This window comes from Rana temporaria, chromosome 1, assembly GCF_905171775.1.
Source record: "Rana temporaria chromosome 1, aRanTem1.1, whole genome shotgun sequence".
NCBI classification, from domain to species: Eukaryota; Metazoa; Chordata; class Amphibia; order Anura; family Ranidae; genus Rana; species Rana temporaria.
Window position 1 is genome coordinate 66,187,552 of NC_053489.1, and position 21,639 is coordinate 66,209,190.

Sequence of the window (21,639 nt, forward strand, 5' to 3'; positions counted from 1 at the left end):
ACAGTCTCCTCTTACCAGTTCTAGAGATGTGTCTGCTGCAAAAGGTGGCTACTTTGAAGAATCTAGAATATGAAATATATTTTCAGTCGTTTCACACTTTTTTGTTATGTATAATTCCACATGTGTTCATAGTTTTGATGCCTTCAGTGTGAATCTACAATTTTCATAGTCATAAAAATAAAGAAAACTCTTTGATTGAGAAGGTGTGTCCAAACTTTTGGTCTGTACTGTATGTAAACGCAAGACCTTTTTTAAAGAAACATTTTTTTTTTTTTTTTTTTTTTACATTCTTTTATTTAAGACCAAAAGTTATAATATTTTGTAGCCTATCAGTTTTCAGCTGTGGTGTATTCTATGACAATACAACAAGGTGTGATACATTTTTATAGGAACCATAGTGTATATCCATATGTCTTTACCCTCAGTGCAAACATCTCTACTTGCCCCAACACACTTGTATTACAGCCCCCCCCCCCCCCAATCTGGTATGATGGATAAAACAACACGTGTACAGTAATTGCCTATTCTAGTGGAAGATGCAAAACTGTGTCACAGAGCAAGCTGACCCAACAAGAGCTGAAGATTGTGCTCCCAGCACTCTTAGGGGTAATCGTACCTGGAATCGATTCAGCCTGCACAGCGAACTTAGACATTAGACTTTTCTACTTTTGGAAAATTGGAGTTGGATAACGTGCTTGACTCTTCCTTCTGTTGCTTTGTAGTGAACAAGGGTGGGGGAAGTGTTTTTATTTTTACAATTTATGGTTTCCTTTTCCTGTTGCCAATATTTTTTTTTCTCCTCTTTATTTATTTTATGCTTAAAGTTGTACATCAATCTTACTTTTAGTCTTGCACAGTTGTTCAGGCTCCTCTCCTGTTCTTCTATTAATGAGAATACGGCACTCAGAATAGTCTCAAAGGATGCAGCTGCTGGCACTACAGTTAACAAACCATTGTGAAAAAAAATATGATATAAAAGTGCCAGACAGGTCTGGGATAAAGTTGTGGAGAAGTTTAAAGCGGGGTTAGGTTATAAAAAAAATATCCCAAGCTTTGAACATCTCAGAGCATTGTTCAATCCATCATCCGAAAATTGAGAGTATGGCATAACTCCAAACCTACCAAGACACGTCCACCTAAACTGACAGGCCGGGCAGGGAAGGAGTATGAAGGGTATGACAATGGGCAGTATGTGTAGAAAAGGAGTGTGAAGGGTATGTCAATGGGCAGTATGTGTAGGGAAGGAGTATGAAGGGTATAACAATGGGCAGTATGTGTAGGAAAGGAGTGTGAAGGGTATAACAATGGGCAGTATGTGTAGGAAAGGAGTATGAAGGGTATGACAATGGGTAGTATGTGTAGGAAAGGAGTATGAAGGGTATGACAATGGGTAGTATGTGTAGGAAAGGAGTATGAAGGGTATGACAATGGGCAGTATGTGTAGGAAAGGAGTGTGAAGGGTATGACTATGGGCAGTATGTGTAGGAAAGGAGTGTGAAGGGTATGACTATGGGCAGTATGTGTAGGAAAGGAGTGTGAAGGGTATGACTATGGGCAGTATGTGTAGGAAAGGAGTGTGAAGGGTATGACTATGGGCAGTATGTGTAGGAAAGGAGTGTGAAGGGTATGACAGTGGGCAGTATGTGTAGGAAAGGGGTATGAAGGGTATGACAATGGGCAGTATGTGTAGGAAAGGGGTATGAAGGGTATGACAATGGGCAGTATGTGTAGGAAAGAAGTGTGAAGGGTATGACAATGGGCAGTATGTGTAGGAAATAAGTGTAACGGGTATGACAATGAACAGTATGGTCTGTGGAGGAGTCCAAAGCAGGGGCAGTATGTTCAGGAGAGAATTGTAGAAACTATGATCACAGGCATTATGTGCACTAGAAGAGTATGGATACGACAGCAGGAAGAACAGTTCATTTTTTAATTCACAATTGGTGGTTACTGATCTTTCCATAAGCACATGTGCCAGGTGCAGAGGGTTCCACCAATGACATTTCTCAGGGTGGGTTTCCTGATAGTGACAACAATGGGCCATTGGATACAGCTACTTGTAGTCTCCATGTGACAGGCTGACAGTGCAGGAATACAGATGTGAGACAGGACAGAGGGTGACCTTCTATCACAGGAAGTGACTGAACAAAGACCATTGTGGATCAGAAGGTGTTATTTTAATCAAAATTCCATGTTAAAAATAATGTAATTTTCTTTTGCAATTACATCAACATGTTACAAGTTGTATGTGATTTTATTAACTGGGTTTGCATATATTTTAAGGTATCAATTTATAATTTTAACCTATAATTGGCATATTTATCAAATTGAATCTTAGGTGTAAATGTGTGAGTCTTGTGGGAAAAAAATGATAACAAGGGTTACGGTAGAAGCTATGCACTTTTATATGTAAATACTTCCTGTCTATACACACAGCATAAGAATAATGACCTTTATTATCTGCTCAGTAACCTGATTATGCCGGAGCTGAGTTCAGGCATTTGGTATTGGTCTGATCAGCACATAGTTATTTGTTTCAACTAAAAATTTTCTGCAGAGCTGAAAGTACTTGAGAAATTGATCATTTAAATAAATGCAGCAAAAGACAATGGGCTTAAATCTAATGCAGTAATTCCAGTATTTGATGAAAAGAGAAACTAAAACAGATTTTGTTTTATTTTTATTTACGAACGTTTATACTGTTTTCTGTATGTGTTTCTTTACCGTAAGTACAATGTTTTACAAATAAGCATATAATGCATGACAAAGGATTTTCAGAGCACCATGGGTTTGCAATAAAACAACAACACAGCAGTAATTGTCTGATTTTTAGGCAGGATCTCTCACTGAAACTTTAGACTGAGCTATCCAATACATTTTTACCTTTAGCTACTGTGAGTGCCATTATCTTGTTTTCTAAATTGCTCAGAATCTGAACTTGTAAAAGTGTGGTGTTTTAAGCCATTACAGCTTTGCGCCAACTAGTTAGAACCTGAAAAGGTGATTGCACAGTACATACAGAATTGTATAACTGGAGACCCTTTAACCATGCAGAAGCAATGTATGAGGTCTTACTTAACGGTGGATTAAAGCTAAATTTGATGTTCTGATTTATTGGCAACATTTACAAAATATCTCTGTTGTGATTTTACTTGTTACCTGTAATTTACATTGAAGTCTCATTTCAGTAGGTATTTTTAATGTTTAACCACTGTATTTTTTTTCCTATAGATTCAGACTCGCTTCCAATGGGATCTTTCCTTCATGTCTCCATGGAGCACGAGTAGATTCCGGACAGCTGGAGGTAGGAAAGGATTTTATAAACATCTTAAAAGGTATTTAGTTTTGTTTTTGAATGAGAATTTAAGGGGGCCGATCTTCATGAAAATGATATTGGATGTAAGGCGTTAAGCCACTCTCTGTCTTCTTATATCATTTATTTAGTCATACATAGTTCACCACTTGGACCCTGTCCACTTTGGTGCCCAGAATGGAGTCTTAGTTGCCTTCTACCCATCATGAAGTCTTAGTTGGTTCCTGTCCACCAAGGAGTCTTAGTTTGTACCCACTATGGAAGCTTAGTCGGTTCATGTCCACCATTGGGTCCTAGTTAGTCCCTGCCAACCATGGACCTTTGTTGCTGCCCACAATGGACCTTGGTTGCTGCCCACAATGGACCTTGGTTGCTGCCCACAATGGACCTTGGTTGCTGCCCACAATGGACCTTGGTTGCTGCCCACCATGGACCTTGGTTGCTGCCCACCATGGACCTTGGTTGCTGCCCACCATGGACCTTGGTTGCTGCCCACCATGGACCTTGGTTGCTGCCCACCATGAAGTCTTAGTCAGATCCAGCCCACAATGAAGTCCTAGCCAGTTGCTGCTGATCCTAGCGTTTTATTCAGTTCCTGTCCATCATGGTATCTTATTTAGTTTCTGCCCACATTAGTCTGTGCTCACCATGTAGTCTCAATATTCCTGCTATAGGGCTGAACCCCACTGCTTCTGTTGCATTCAAATAATGTAAACTAGATTCATTTTAAAATTGGCAGAATGGTGGACAAATAGAAATGTAGGAGCAAAGATCTATCTGGCGAGTCCCTGAGAGACATGAGAATCTGTCAAATGTTTTTACTATCAGGAACATTAATTTTACATGCGGCATTCTTTAAAAACACCAATATTATTAGCATAAAATTATTTGTAAAAAGATCGGCCTTATCTTTCCAATATGTGAAATTTCAGGATAAATCAGCAATTCACTTAAGTGTGAGCTCTAATCCAAAGTGTGCTGTTTTGATAGAGCAGAGTCACCATGCTATGGTTATAAAAAAGAGATCTCATTGCCAAAATCCTTGAAAGGTTAAAGGGAAATGATAATTGGTTAGTTCCATTAACATTGTTTTCAAATTAGATTACTAAATGCGGATGGTTTGAGACTAATTTCATAGTTTCGGTTAGGTTTTGGCATGTTCACTCACTTGCTGGCTTGGTAAACCTTCTGCAGACGGATTGCATTCTACATATATGCTTTACATACAGTATATTCATGTGCCAATCAAACAAGGTCTGTTTTTTTTTTTTATCGTAATATCACTGAGCCAAAAAAGCAGAACAGGAGGTCATATATCAATATGTTTTTGTCCACAAGCAAAGGTTGATGCACATTTGTCTATTATCAGAAAAACCAAGGGAATGTAGCCATGAGTTTTAGATTTTTGTAGCTGTTCTTGGTCCTCTAATATCCCGACAGCAAAAGTCCGATGTGAGCTTTTGAACGAAAATTCCTACCATGTGTATGTTCCATCGGACTTTTGCTGTCGGAATTTCCGCCAACAAAAGATTGAGAGCTGGTTCTCAAATTTTCAGACGTAAAAAATTCCTATTGGGAAATCCGATACTCTGTAGCAATTTTGACGCGCAAAATTCCAACGCATGCTCGGAAACAATTTGACGCATGCTCAGAAGCATTAAACTTCATTTTCTCGGCTCATCGTAGTGTTGTATGTCACCGCGTTCTTGACAGTGTTTATGCAAGCCAAGCTTGAGCAAAATCCAAGGTTTTTCCAACGGAAAATTTGATCGTGTGTACGCGGCATTAGAGAAAGCTTGAGAAAGTTCCCTACATTGGTGGTCAGTGGGAAGAAAGTTTCCTACGTTGGTGGTCAGTGGGAAGAAAGTTCCTTACATTGGTGGTCAGTGAAAAGAAAGCTTCTTACATTGATGGTCAGGGGAAGAATGCCCCTCTTATAAAGATAGTGGGAAGAATGTGCCTTACATTGATGGTCAGTGGGAAGAATTCCCATTACATTGGTGGTCAATGGAAACAAAGCTCCTTACATTGGTGGTCAGTGGAAAGAATGCCTGTTACTTTGGGGGTCCGTGGGAGGAATGCAACCCTTACATTGGTGGTCAGTGGGAAGAAAACTCCTTATGTTAGTGGTCAGTGGAAATAAAGCTCCTTACATTGATGTTCAGTGGGAAGAATGTCTCTTACAGTAGTGGTCAGTGGAAAGAATGCCCTTTACGTTGGTGGTCCATGTGGGAATAATGCCCCTTACAGTACATTGTTGTTCATTGGGAAGTTGCCCCCTTACAGTGGTGGTCAGTGGGAAGAATGCCCCATTACATTGGTGGTCAGTGGGAAGAATACCCCCTTACAGTGGTGGTCAGTGGAAAGAATGCTCCGTACATTGGTGGTCAGTGTAAAGAATGCTCTGTACATTGGAAGTTAGTGGGAATAATACCCCTTACATTGGAGGTCAGGGAGAAGAATCCCCCCTTACATTGGTTGTCAGTGGGAAGAAGGCACCTTACATTGGTGGTCAATGTGAAGAATGCCATTCTTACAGATAGCGTAAAAGGTAATTGGTATCAGTTTTATACTTATATATTAGGAAATTTCTCTTTGCTAGCCTTTGAGAACCCCAATAACCTCTGGGGGACCCTAGGATTCCACAGGACCCTGGTTGAGAGAGGCTGAAGTAGATGGCGTCTAAATTTAAAAAGAAGAGGGGAGACAAGCAGGCAAGATGATACAAACTTGTCACTTCGAAACTTTGAAATGCTTCTTATATAAACTCTTTGAAAGGTTCCTAATTAAAATTACCGGGGAGCATTTTGCTAACGAATTGAATAGGTCATGGAACTGATTATTTTATTGACCTAGCCATTATGAAACGGTTAATTGTTATGTTCTGTTGCTTAATCAGATGATAATAACGTTCTTTTGTTAATATGTTGTTGCAATGTGTTTATTAATTGGCTACAATGGACAGTGTACTGATTGATGTGGACATCGGGTTTCTTCAGAGAAACAGGGGTTTAATCATTGGACTACTGCAGACTGATGTCTTTTTATTCCTTAAATGATTGTTTATACCATACTACAGTATTGTTCCTTGTAATTACTCTTTTAAACTACAGAGCAATTACACATGTCTGTATCCTATTAAAGTAAAATTATACTATGTTGAAAAGAGCACCCATGTAATTAGGTGTACCATTGTTGCCGCATCCCAAACAATAAACACATTTAATTGATTTGTAATCTAATGTATACTGTGTTTTTAAAGTAATTGAAAAGGTATTTTTTTTCCAAAATAACAAACATGTTTATACCTGCCTGCTCTGTGCAATGGTATTGCACAGAGCGGCCACAAACGTCCTTTTTGGTTTCCCCGCCAGCGCTCTAGGCACCCTTCCCTCTGTCCAGTGCCCCCATGGGAAGCTTATTTCCCATACGTCCATTGGTCGGTCGGCTCGGCCCCACCCCCCACTCCCTCGTCGCTGGCTTTGATTGACAGCACTAGGAGCTAATAGCTCCTGGAACCCCAGGAAAGCCAGCGAGACCCAGGAGTAAGGGGAGAGAAGAGCTGCAGAGACATGCACAGTGCTGGATCTGGGCTCAGGTAAATAAAAGGGGGGGGGGGTGCTGACACCTAAACATTTTTTTACCTTAAAGCGGAGTTCCGGCCACAATTTAACTTTTTAAATATAAATACCCCTGTAATACACAAGCTTAATGTATTCTAGTAAAGTTAGTCTGTAAACTAATGTCCGTTTTGTTAGGTTGTTACAGCATTTAGACACTTTATAAAATAGAAATTGACTGGGGCCATCTTAAGTGTGGGCATCATGAAGCCAGACTGTATGACTTCCTGGATTTCAGCCTTGCACATGCTCAGTGCTGCACAAGCAGTGTCAGATCAGGTTTCAGCACCTGTGCTGTCCAAGTCACATGATTCTTCGAGACTGGGGAGTGCACAGACTCCTGGAATGTTACACCCACTACATTCCCAGGAGTCTGTGCGGTGTAGGTTAGGAAGCATTAAGCACCTAGGTGCAGGAAGTGGGAAGATTAACTATTCTGCCTAGCAACAACACTTTGAAGGCATCTAAAAAAAAAATTTTTTTTCGTAAAGGACTAATGACATTTTTTTAAAACTACTGATGTAATGTTATATTTATGGGTGGAACTCCACTTTAATGCAAGAAATACATTATGGTAAAATTAAATGTTTTGGCTTTACTGCCACTTTGAAGTGGAAAGATGCTATTTGCTGAATAAAGATGCATAGCTGTATGGCACATGTACGTAAATCCTGGTGCCTGTGCAGTTTTGGGCTACGCTCACAAACGTCTGAAGCCTCGAACACACGACTGAGGAACTCGACGGGCGAAACACATCGTTTTCCTCGTCGAGTTCCTTGTGAGGCTGTCGAGGAACTCGACAAGGCAAGTTTCTCCATTCCTGTCGAGGAAATAGAGAACATGCTCTCTTTTTGGCTCGTCAAGTTTCTTGACAGTTTCCTTGACGAAAATGTACACACGACCGGTTTCCTCGGCAAAAAAATATCTCCCAGCAAGTTTCTTGCTGGTTTTTGCAGATAAACTTGGTCGTGTGTACGAGGCCTGACACTGATCAACCTCCTGTTATAGCCTGTTTTTTGAAGTGCAGGCTACAATGATGCAGTCCAGGTGAGTTGGGAACTGAGGCAATGCTTTATTCTGCTTGCAGCAGACTGATGATATCATTTTAGTCTGAGCACAGCACAGTCACCGGGCTGGAGTGCAACAACTGCTTTTAAAAAAAGTAAAGGAATTAGGAACTCTGGTGCTGTTTCTATATTGTAACATGCCAGGAATTTGTTCATAAAGACTTGTAAAGTTACTAAAACATATAATTTATACCCCCCCCCCCTCCAGCCTATTTGCCTCGAGCTTGTAGGAAGATATGAAAGCAAACATAATTGATGTATCACAAATGGTGAGATGCAGGGTGGGAATGAAGTAACTATGGTATATCTGTCTATAGAGCATTGAGCAGTGCCTCTTATACAACTGAGAGTCTTATGCCTCGTACACACGCTCGGGATTTCCGACGGGAAAAAGTCAGACGGGAATCCCGATGGGAAAAGAGAAAGCCTGCGGATTTTGGCAGTTTTTCCACCGGAAAAACTGCAAGGGAGCATACACATGGCCGGGATTCCCGGCCAAAAGCTCTCCTTGCAGTTTTGGAGGGATCTGTGGAGGGAGCTGAAGGTTCGAGTTATCAAATGTCAGCTTCGAAACCTTACTGACTTGGAGAGGATGTGCAAAGAGGAGTGGAATAAAATCCCTCCTGAGATGTGTGCAAACCCGGTGGCCAACTACAAGAAACGTCTGACCTCTGTGATTGCCAACAAGAGTTTTGCCACCAAGTACTAAGTCACGTTTTGCGAAGGTGTCAAATACTTATTTCACTCATTAAAATGCAAATCAATTCATAACAATATAAAAATCTATGCGTTTTTCTGGATATTTTTGTTTTTAATTTGTCTTTCCGTTCTAAAAATTATAGACTGATCATTTCTTTGTCAGTGGGCAAACGTACAAAATCAGCAGGGGTTCAAATACTTTCCCCCCCCCTCACTGTAGGACGGGGATATGCAATTAGCGGACCTCCAGCTGTTGCAGAACTACAAGTCCCATGATGCATAGCAAGACTCTGACAGCCACAAACATGACATGCAGAGGCAGATGCATGATGGGACTTGCAGTTTTTCAACAGCTATAGGTCCGCTAATTGCATATCCCTACTGTAGAAGGTCAGCAGAGCTTTCAGGCTCTTGCTGCAGCACTAGTTTACCCCCTTGAGACACTGGGGTTGATTTACAAAAAATGGATTGTGCAAAATCTGGAGCAGCTGTGCATGGTAGCCAATCTGCTTCTAACTTCAGCTTGTTAAAGCGGGGGTTCACCCTATCGACAGGAAAAAAAAAAAATTTTTTTCTTTTACCTTTAAATCAGGCACTGTAGCGCGAGCTACAGTATGCCTGTCCCGAATTTTTTCCCCCCATACTCACCTTGTAGTCGTCCATCGAAGATACCGGGGAATGGGCGTGCCTCTGGAGACGGAGGATGATTGACGGCCGGCTCTGGCGCGTCACGCTTCTCCGGAAATAGCCGAAATAGGCTTGGTCTTCACGACGCGTGCGCATAGCCTGTGCGCACGCGCCGTGAAGAGCCGAGACCTACTCCGGCTGTCTTCGGGGAGAGTGACGTGCCAGGGCCGGCCGTCAATCATCCTCCCTCTCCATAGGCACGCCCATTCCCCGCGGGAGCCGAAATCTACGATGGACGACTACGAGGTGAGTACGGGGTTAAAAAAATCGGGACAGGCATACTGTAGCTCGCGCTACAATGCCTGTCTCGATGGTAACATCATGTGGGTCAGGGTGAACTACCGCTTTAAATTAAAGCGGATGTGCCATGAAAAATACTTCTCTCGCATAACTGCGAGGGGAGCCGAGCATGGCTGAATGTACTGCGCTCGGTATATGTCGGCGGCCGCGTTTAAACACAGCGCGGGAAGCGAGTATCGGTGTATATCGCGCACCCACGATTTTGCCCTGATTTCAAGAGCAAAAAAGTGCGCGGTATACGCCGATAAATACGGTAAATACAGCTAGTGGTTTGAATTGGTTCTAAGGCCTTATGCACAATGCAACTCCAAAAAATTTCCATTTTACAGGCTTTTGACTTTTTTTTTGCTATTCTGGCCAATGAAATGAATGAAACCTAAACACTCGACACACCTGAATGCATTAAAACACACCTAAACATATCTGAAAATGCGGCTGTAGGCACGTCTTTAACATTGCTTTTTTACTGTCAGCAGAATGGCGTTGAGAAGAGCTGTGTGTGCATGAGGCCTTAGAGAGGGGGAATCTCTTCTCTTAATGGAGTCCCAGATAGCCATAAAAAACGAACAAAGGGTTCAAACCTTCTCCACTCTATCCAGACGTAAAATAAAAATATATGCTTTGGTTTCGTTTTATTTTTTTGTCTGCCGGTTTCTGATTCCAAAGGCATGGACAGGGATGAATCAATAACAAATTATAAGAAATCTTCTAATTATAATATAATCAAGAACTATATATAATTATAACAAATAATAATGTAATTATAATAAAAATTATTCAATATTGTAATCAAATCAAAAATACTGAAATTTGCTCAGTTGCAGAATTGTCGCTGTCATTACTTTTATTTTTTTATGACGAATTTCCCCACAAATCGCTATCGCTCAATTCTGCAAGTGATTCTAATTTATTATCGCTGTTTTCAAGCTGCTTTAAAATCACTTTTGAAATAAAGGGACACTTTTGGTTGCAGGCAGAAAGAACAGTTTTTATTTTATAAAAGTACATGCAGAACACTGAGCAAAGCACTAGGGACAAAGGGGGTGTGTATTTTTTACATACAGTACTGTAATCTGTAAGATTACAGTATACTGTATGTATTGTGTTTATTTACTTTTTTTAAATTGGTGCCGTTCTCCGCCCCCGTGCGTCGTAACGTCGCAGGGAACGGAGATCGGCGGCACACAGGCACTGTGTGAATCGAGCGAGGACGCCGCTCACTCACACAGCGGGGATGCATCGCAGGATCCAGGGACAAGGTAAGTAACTTGTGCCTATGGATGCTACGAGGCGAGCCCGAGTCTGGATACCGCTTTTGGTATTGAAATCTTACCCCGAGCCACTAACGGGGATTCTGTACAAATTGTAAATGCTTGAGGCGTTGGTTAGGGCCCATTCACACCAGATGCAGTTGGATGCATGTTTGACTGCACTCCTACTGCATAGACAGTCCAAAATGTAGGTAATATTATAGGCACAGTTCACACCATTGCAGTGCAGTGAAAAAAGTAGAGCACACTGCATCACAAACATGCAATTGCATGTAAACACTCACCAACATAAAACGCACATGCATAAAAATGTGCATCAAATGCATGCAAATGTGTATGAAAAAACGTGCAGTAGATGCATAGTTTCTGGTTTGAATAGGTCTTTAGAGTTCAGAAATGTCCTGATAATGTCAACACTCCCCTTATTCAAACCTGCTACTATAGACAAGGTTGCTAATAGGGCTGTAACTAACGATTATTTTCATAATCGATTAGTTGGCTGATTATTGTTTCGATTAATCGATTAATCGGATAATAGCCTTTAAAAAAAATTGCATTTTTGTTTTTTTGGGGGCCAATTTGTTGTTGGGCAGATTACAAAACACAAATTGCCGCAAAAACACATTACATGCTTTTCTGCAGCTTCTGCATTGAAGTATATTGAGCCAAAAAAAAACAAATGGCACAGTTTTTCGTTAAAAAGTCCTTGCCCTTTCCAAATACGCAGCAGCTGAAAAAAAAATCATGGATATAAACGTGTCCCATAGGAAAACATGTAAATGAACTGTAGTGTGTTTCTGTAAAAAGCACAAAAAAACACAGGTGTGACCCCAGGCCTGAGATATTTAGTAACATAATGGGGTTAAAAAAAACAAAAATAAGTACAAAAAGAGCAAATAATCACTACTGTGAGGCCTCGTACACACAACCCAACATGTCCGATGAAAACGGTCCTCGGACCGTTTTCATCAGACATGTCCGCTGGGATGTTTTGGTCTGATGTGTGTACACACCATCAGCCAAAAATCCCCGCGGACAGAGAACGCGGTGACGTATACGACACCGACGTTCTCTGACGCGGAAGTTCAATGCTTCCACGCATGAGTCATACTGACCATCGGACATGTCCGACGGACAGCTTTCCAGCGGACAAGTTTCTTAGCATGCTAAGAAACTTTTGTCCGCTGGAAACCTGTCCGGTCAGCTGGAAAAATGTCCGTGGACCAGTCCACGGACCAGTTTCAGCAGACATGTTCGGTCGTGTGTACGAGGCCTCAGGGGTTCAATTTTTTACTGTGGGACAGTGAAAGTAATTTACAGTATTTACAGTAGCGATTTTGCTTTTTTGTACTATAAAGGACTAATTTTAGTTTTTTTAACCCCATTATGTTACTGGCCGATTAATCGATTATGAAAATTGTAATCGATTTATTTCATAATAGATTAGTTGTTTCGACCCTAGTTGCTAAACTCATTTACTGTATAGTGCCCACCTAACCACCTGTCCCCTGTTCACTTTCAAATACTAAGGTCACCCTCTGACTTTAACCCACAACTTCAATCTCTCTATCTCTTCTGACATCTTCCTCAACTATCTAAAACATGCACTGGTCACCCCCATATTTAAAAAGCTGTCCTTTCGACCCTACAAATCATAACAATCTATGCCCTATTTCCTTGCTCCCCCTTTTCCTCTTAACTGCTTGAACGCCTCGTCTACAACCGACTGAGTGACCACCTTATTTAGAATAACATTCTTGCTCCCTTTCAGTCTAGATTTCATCACAAAACACTCCACAAAAACTGCTCTTTTAAAACTCACAAATGACTTACTAACAGCAAAAAGCAATGGAAACTATTCTGTACTCCTACTTCTGGACCTTTCAGCTGCCTTTGATACGGCTGACAAACCCCTCCTCCTCAAAAACGTTATTTCTTTGGTCTCTGTGACTGTGCTCTTCGCTGACTCTCATCCTACCTATCCCACCGCACCTTTAGTGTCATTTGCAATTCTACTTTCTCCACGACCTCTCCTATTTTCAATCTACACCTCCTCCCTGGGTCAGCCAATAGTCTCCCATGGCTTTCAATATCATTTCTGAGTGAGTGAGAAACTTATATAGCGCAACACATGCGAACTGAATCGCCTCTGTTGTCTATGCTGACAACACCTATATCTGTCTGGATATCACACCACTTCCTCAAACTCAACTTGTCCAAAACCGAGCTCATAATATTTTCTCCCCCACCTGCCTTTACCCCTGACTTGCACCCATCCCCACATGCCAGGGTGCTAGGTGTTATCCTGAACTCTTCTTTCAGTCCAACATCCAATCACTTTCCAAAGCTTGCCACCTCAACCTCTGCAACATCTCCAAAATATGTCCCTTCGTAACCAATGAGACCACAAAGCTTCTGATTCACTCCCTGGTTATCTCTCGCCTCGACTACTAAAAGTCCCTCATTGGCTTACCTCTAAATAGGTTATCCTCCCTTCAGTTCATCATGAATGCTGATGCCAGACTGATCCACCTTGCAAACTGCTCAGTGTCTGCTCCTCCTCTTTGCCAATCCCCTCTATTGGCTGCCACTCACCCAGCAAATGAAATTCAAAATACGAAAAATAACTTACAAAGCCACCCACAACTCGCACCACAGTTACATCACTAACCTAGACTCAAAATACCAACCAAATTGTCCCCTTTGTTCCTCCCAAGATCTCCTGCTCTTTAGCTCCCTTATCACCTCCTCCCATACTCGCCTCCAGGACTCATCCTGAGCCTCTCCCATCCTTTGGAATTCCCTACTCCAACCTGTCTGACTATATCCAACTCTATCCACTTTTAGGCAATTTCTGAAAAATTTCTCTTCAGAGAAGCCTATCCTGCCTCCACCTAACAACTGTACTTTTATTTTCTTTAGCAGCTTATCTCCTACAGTTATTACATTTTGTATCCCTTGGCCCTCCCTTCTAGATTGTAAGCTCTAACGAGCAGAGCCCTCTGATTCCTCCTGTATTGAATTGTATTGTAACTGTACTGTCTGCCCTAACGTTGTAAAGCACTGTGCAAACTGTTGGCACTATATAAATCCAGTATGCTAATAATAATAATAAATAATAATGTTATTAAATGGAGACAAAATCAGAAAAAACACCTTATCATTCCATCTATGGCCCATGCTGTAAGAAAATAAACATGCTATAAGAAAACAAAGTTTATTTTTTGGCAAAATCAGAAAACAATCCTTGTGCAATCTCTGTCTTATATTTCTTCTCCATAGCGGCAATTTCTCACTGATATTACTGGTTCCATAGCAGGCCTTCATTTCCTGATTTACAGTCGTGCCCTCTATATTCTGATGTGGCATTGTACTGCCGCATTCACCTTGGGTTAAGAATGCTACTGAAAACAGTTTAAGCCAGTTATCAAGAAAGATATACGGCTCTCATTGTAATTCATAGATGAACTGCAGTCCCCTATTGTACAGCTTCAGCCAGATCAGTATTCCCCGACAGAGGAACAAAAAGCAAAGAAATACCTCTTGAACACCCTTTGTGTTTGAGAGAGAGCCGGGATTCTTCAAGCTGTTGCTTCTCTCCCAAGTTTGTGCCGATTACATTGTTGTTCCTTGAAGGACAAATAAAGAATTTTAATTGCATCAACTTAAAGTGGAGTTCCACCCATAAATATAACATTACATCAGTCGTTTTAAAAAAATGTCATTAGTCCTTTAAGAATTTTTTTTTTTTTTAGATGCCTTCAAAGTGTTGTTGCTAGGCAGAATAGGTAATCTTCCCTCTTCCTGCACCTAGGTGATTAAGCTTCCTAACCTACACCGCACAGACTCCTGGGAATGTAGTGGGTGTAACTTTCCAGGAGTCTGTGCACTCCCCAGTCTCGAAGAATCATGTGACTTGGACAGTACAGGTGCTGAAACCTGATCTGAAACCTATTACACTGCTTGTGCAGCACTGAGCATGTGCGAGATCTGCAATGCTAAAATCCAGGAAGTCATACAGTCTGGCTTCATGATGCCCACACTTAAGATGGCCCCAATTAATTTCTATTTTATAAAGTGTCTAAATGCTGTAACAACCTAACAATACGGACCTTAGTTTACAGACTAACTTTACTAGAATACATTAAGCTTGTGTATTACAGGGGTATTTATATATAAAAAGTGAAATTGTGGCTGGAACTCCGCTTTAATGGTTACCAATACCATTTATTATTGTGTATGACATGAGTGGTAAAAGTGGAGCCACTATGAAGGGATTACTGAAGGATAGGTAACTTTTTGTTGACCATCTACTCCTTAACAAGCTGATCTGTAACCTCTCCAGTATTTATATATTATAAATAACTATTAGGTTGTTAAGGCCTATATGTTGTAGCTTACTAGTCACTGTATATGGACTTTTTCAGAGCCTTTCCCATCCTCTGGAACTCTCAATCTCAATTTGTACTCATATATTATCCCTGCCTTCACTCATTGGTACAAACCCCACCTGATCTGGATGCATAAGAGATATGTATTATTCTTGATGCTAAAATCTTAGTAAAATGTTTAAAAGTCAATATTTAATAATGAAATTGGCCAGTATCTCAAACATACTGATGGGTCCTTCCCCTCAATAGGTATTACTGTTATATTCACCTGTAAGATGTCCCTAAGCATTGTTTGACCTACTCTAAGAATGTTATGCCCATACAAAACAGCCGGCTAATTTATCTGCAAAAGATCTATAAAAGGATCTATAATAGAGTATATCCATCCGCACCTGGGGCTTTCCTTTGCCTTCATTGAGTCTAGTGCTTTTCGAAATTCTTCCTCCGTAAATGTGGCACTTAAATTCTCAATGGCTAGTTTTTGATAATGTTGCCATCCCTGACTCCTTTATCTATTGCTGTGCCGCTGATTGTTTATTTTCCTTTGTAGGGTTAGTAGTCTGTTTTTCCAAATTATAGAGAGCTCCATAATAATTTTAAACTCCTGTGCTATTTCTTTAGCTGATTTAACCAATTTATCCCTGACCATTTTATTTGCGTAATATAATTTCTAGCCCTTGTAGTTCGCAGGGCATTTGCCAGCATCTTACTTGCCTTGTTTCCATACTCCTAAAATGCTTTTCGATCACAAGATTTTTCTTTTGCTTTCCCATTAAGCAGTGAATTTAGTTTTTCTCTCAATTGCCATAATTGGTCACCTATAATTTGTGTTTGGGATTTCTTATGTGCTATTTCTAGCTCTTGAATTTCTGTTAACAAAGAGTCAATTTTGGAGTTTCTTACGATAAGATCCTATCTTAAATAGGGTACCTCTAATGATGCATTTATGTGGCTCCCATACAGAGCCATCTTAATGCAAGGCACTGCCCAGGGGCCACAGGTACATGGGGGCCCCACAATAATCTTGCATTACATCATACTTGCCAATTGTCCCGTTTGGCTGGGACAGTCATGCTTTTTACGAAACTGTTCCGATATGGTCGTGTCCCGGGAAGCGTCCCACAACCTTTACTGTGCACTCCTGATCCCAGTATTGTGCCCTCCTGACCCCCCTGTACTGTGCCCTCCTCATCCCAGTATTGTGCCCTCCTGACCCCCTCTGTACTGTGCCCTCCTCATCCCAGTATTGTGCCCTCCTGACCCCTCTGTACTGTGCCCTCCTGATCCCAGTATTGTGCCCTCCTGACCCCCCTGTACTGTGCCCTCCTGATCCCAGTACTGTGCCCTCCTGAACCCCCCTTTACTGTTCCCTCCTGATCCCAGTATTGTGCCCTCCTGTCCCCCCTGCACTGTGCCCTCCTGATCCCAGTATTGTGCCCTCCTGTCCCCCCTGCACTGTGCCCTTCTGCCTTCCCCCTGTACTGTGCCCTTTGTGTTGACCAGTCTTTGATTTATGTTTCCTTTTGTAAAATCAATTTTATTGAAGTACTAATGAATGTACAGTTGAACCTCGGATTACGAGCATATTCCATTCCAGGAGAATGCTCGTAATCCAAAGTACTCGCATATCAAAGCGAGTTTTCCCTTTGAAGTCAATGGAAACGAAAATAATTTGTTCCGCATTGACTTCAATGGGATGCAATACCGAATGCAGCCAGAGGGTAGTGGGGGGGGCCAGAGAGCACCAAAAACGACTGGAAAAATGCCCAAGGACACTTCGGTTTGTTTCCTGCGCCCCCTTACCTCAGGCCAAATGAGGTACTGCAGGCCAATGTTTGGCTTTTCTCGGCTCCTGCGCCCCTGTACCTCAGGCCAAATGGGGTACTGCAGGCCTATTTAGCTTGAATTCTGCTCATCTTGCCAGTCAACACTCGCAAACCGAGTCAGAATTTAAAAAAAAAAGTTGTTCGCAAATCATAACGCTCTCAAACCAAGTTACTCTTAAACTGAGGTTCCACTGTATGTTTAATTCTTTCAACTATTTATACTTTTTTTCTTGAAAGTAGATGTGTAAATTAGGGAAAACTGGGGCCCCAGTGCATTAATAAGCCCCAGTGCATACGCTAAGCTAAATAAACGATACATCCGGGGGCCACGTACCTCTGACCAACACAGCATTCAGTTAACAAATAAAAACTGTGTGTCAATGAAAAGAAAGGCAGAGAAAAAAACAAGAAGAGAAAAGAAGAGGAAAGAAAGATTAGGAGGGGGGGATAGAAGTTGACCAGCCTCTACAGGAAACCATCATAAGTGCAGGCGGTGGCACTTAAATGATGCTCAATTGGTACCAAGGTGTCGAAAGTGTGCGAAGAAAATATCCCCCACACAATAACACCACCACCAGCCTGAACCGTTGATACAAGGCAGGGTGGATCCATGCTTTCATGTTTATGCCAAATTTTGATCCTACCATCTGAATCTTAAAGACTCTACAGACCAGGCAACATTTTTCCAATCTTCCATTGTTCAATTTTGGTGAGCCTGTGCGAATTGTAGCCTCAGTTTCCTGTTCTTACCTGAAAGGAGTGGCCCCCGGTATGGTCTTCTGCTGCTTCAAGGTTGGATGTGTTGTGCGTGCATTCAGCGATGGTATTCTGTATACCTTGGTTGTAATGAGTGGTTATTTGAGTTACTGTTGCCTTTCTATCATCTGCCCATTCTCATCTGACATCAACAAATTATTTTCCTCCACATAACTGCTGCTCCCTGGATATTTTCTTTTTTCCCCGGACCATTCTCTGTAAACGCTATATGCAGTTGCAATAAACAGTATGTGAACCCTTTTAGAATGATAAGGATTTCTGCACAAATTGGTCATACAATGTGATCTGATCGTCATCTAAGTCACAATAATAGACAATCACAGTCTGCTTAAACTAATAACACACAAAGAATTACATTTTACCATGTTTTTATTGAACACACCATGTAAACATTCACAGTGCAGATGGAAAAGGTATGTGAACCCTTGGATTTAATAACTGGTTGAACCTCATTTGGCAGCAATAACTTCAACCAAACGTTTCCTGTAGTTGCAGATCAGACATGCACAACGGTCAGGAGTAATTCTTGGCCATTTCTCTTTACAGAACTGTTTCAGTTCAGCAATATTTTTGGCATGTCTAGTGTGAATTGCTTCCTTGAGGTCATGCCACAGCATCTCAATCGGGTTGAGGTCAGGACTCTGACTGGGCCACTCCAGAAGGCGTATTTTCTTCTGTTTAAGCCATTCTGTTGTTGATTTACTTCTATGCTTTGGGTCGTTGTCCTGTTGCAACACCCATCTTCTGTTTAGCTTCAGCTGGTGGACAGATGGCCTTAAGTTCTCCTGCAAAATGTCTTGATAAACTTGGGAATTCATTTTTCCTTCGATGATAGCAATCCGTCCAGGCCCTGACTCAATTATTTGAGTGTTATTAGTTTAAGCAGACTGTGATTGTCTATTGTTGTGACTTAAATGAAGATCAGATCACATTTTATGACCAATTTGTGCAGAAATCCATATCATTCCAAGTTTTTGAAATACTCCGACCAGCCCATCTGGCACCAACAACCGTGCCATGTTCAAAGTCACTTAAATCCCCTTTCTTCCCTATTCTGATGCTCAATGTGAACTTCAGCACCGTCGTCTTCACCACTCCTAAATGCATTAAGTTGCTGCCATGTGATTGGCTGTTAGCAATTTGTGTTACCAAGCAATTCAACAAGAGTACCCAATAAAGTATCCTGTGAGTGTAGCTTTACATTTAGAGCATAAAGCATTCCAAGTTTTTGAAATACTCTGACCAGCCCATCTGGCACCAACAACCGTGCCATGTTCAAAGTCACTTAAATACCCTTTCCTCCCTATTCTAATGCTCAATGTGAACTTTAGCACCGTCGTCTTTACCACTCCTAAATGCATTAAGTTGCTGCCATGTGATTGGCTGTTAGCAATTTGTGTTACCAAGCAATTCAACAAGAGTACCCAATAAAGTATCCTGTGAGTGTAGCTTTACATTTAGAGCATAAAGCACCAAAGATAAAATAGACAGGGTGCATGGGTTTTGATTCTTCAGTAGCTCTCTGCAGCCCTATGTGTAAATCACTCCTCTCCCAGTGACTAAGCTAGAAATGTGATTGACAGTTATGGAACGCTGTGTAAACAGAATAGAAATAGACACTGGTGAGTGAAACGCACATCACTGGCTATAGCTATACTAATGTTAACCCTTAACATTTTACATTTTGCCAGTGCATTCTGTTTAATGCAAAATCCTTATTTCAGTAGGTTGACCTTTTACATTTCTTTAGCAGCAGCAGGGATAAGAATATTTGCACGTTTGTGATTGTGTATATGTGTATACTGAACACAAGAAGAGATTAACACTTGTATGGTAGCAGTTAACATCCCTTTAAACCTAAGTGTCCAATAGAACGGACGTATTAAATGTGCGAGGCAGGGAGGCTCTGCGCTCCGTTTTATAGCACTTGATTGATATACACCAACCATCCTGACTCATTACTGTTTATACTGAAAGCTATAAAGTGTAAAAGGAAATTTAGCAAATTTTGTGTATTTACTATGTAAACACTGTTTAAGCATAGCCAATATACTACTTAGAATGAATAATAATCTATCTGTGACCACTTACAGTCCTTACACATACATAAACCTATTGGGCCAGATCCACGTAGCGCAGCATAATTTTAGGCAGGCGCTACTTTGAGAGGCAAGTGCTTTGTGAATACAGCACTTGCCTCTCAAAGTAGCGGCGGCGTAGCATAACTACGATACGCTACGCCTGCCTAAAATTACGCCGCGCTACGTGGATCTGGCCCAATAGGTTTACAGTATGTATGTGTAAGGACTGTAAGTGGTCACAGATATATTATTATTCATTCCAAGTAGTATATTGGCTAAAGTTACGGCGGCGTAGCGTAAATCTCCCAGCGTAAGGGCACGGAATTCAAATGATAAACAGGGGGGCGTGTTTTATGTAAATGTTTTATGTAAAATAAGCTTGACCCCACGTAAATGACGCTTTTTCTGTACAGCGCATGCGCACGCATGCTCAGTATCACGTCAAATTTTCAAATTAAATTACGCCCGCTCAATGCCTAGACAACGTGAACGTAATTTACGCAAAGCCCTATTCGCGAACGTTTTACGTAAACAAAGTAAACGCCGGAAAATTTGACGCTGGCCAAACGTCCATACTTAACATTGCGTACGCCTCATAAAGCAGGGGTAACGTTACGCCGAAAAAAGCCTTACGTAAACAACGTAAAAAAATGCGCCGGGCGGACGTACGTTTGTGGATTGGCGTATCTAGCTAATTTGCATACTCGGCGCGGGAAATCAACGGAAGCGCCACCTCGCGGCCAGCGTAAATATGCACCTTAGATCCGACGGCGTACTAAGACGTACGTCAGTCGGATCTAGCCCAGCTTCAGGCGTATCTTGTTTTGTGGATACAAAACAAAGATACGCCAGAGCATCCTAGAAGTTACGCGGCGTATCAATAGATACGCCGACGTAACTTCTTCGTGGATCTGGGTCATTAAGTTTTTGTGGAACATTTCTTTCGTTTTACATTAGCACTGGAAATCTGTTTAAAGGCCACTAAACTTATGTTTAAAAAAAGACAATTAAAAGGCAATTAATATAAAAGTGCTTTTAGCAAGAGTCACAGGTATATAGGGCACACAGTGTTATTCAGAACAAAACATTGCTTTGCATTTCTAAGAAAAGTAGCTTTTAGACACTGTGACATTTTTCTTCCATGTGGTGCCATTGCTGACAGCATGAAATAGGAAGGTTTTCTTTGTTGAGTAACAACACCCTTTTATAATCAACTGTCTGCTGGACACATGTTTATTGAATTATTAGACTCATCTGTAGTTGAATTCTTGTTAATTAGGATTTTGTTGTGTAAAATATAGCTTTGCTTCCAAAACTTATTGGGATGTATTCATTTTTGCAACATGATCTTCAATGAATTTGTTAGGGAAATTACCTTTTTGTGTGTGCAAATTAACAAATCTTGGTTGCAATCAATGGCCCGCATTTGTGGGAGTATTTTTTAGTATATTGTCCCATATAAAATGTTGATTCTGAAAGGAAAGTTAGAGCCACAGACGGTGGTTTTAGCAGGGAGCATCGATAGTTTCAAAAAACTATTAGATAAGCACCTGAATGACCACAACATACAGGGATATACAATGTAATACTGACATATAATCAGGGCC

General features: G+C 41.2%; 1 protein-coding gene across 1 annotated transcript in view; it reads left to right on the top strand.

Moving 5' to 3' along the window:
* GHR (growth hormone receptor) overlaps positions 1–21,639 on the top strand; it is a 581,985-nt gene that overhangs the window by 192,973 nt on the left and 367,373 nt on the right. The window contains 1 exon segment of the mRNA XM_040343700.1: positions 3,232–3,304. The gene's annotated coding sequence lies outside the window, so the exon portion shown is untranslated.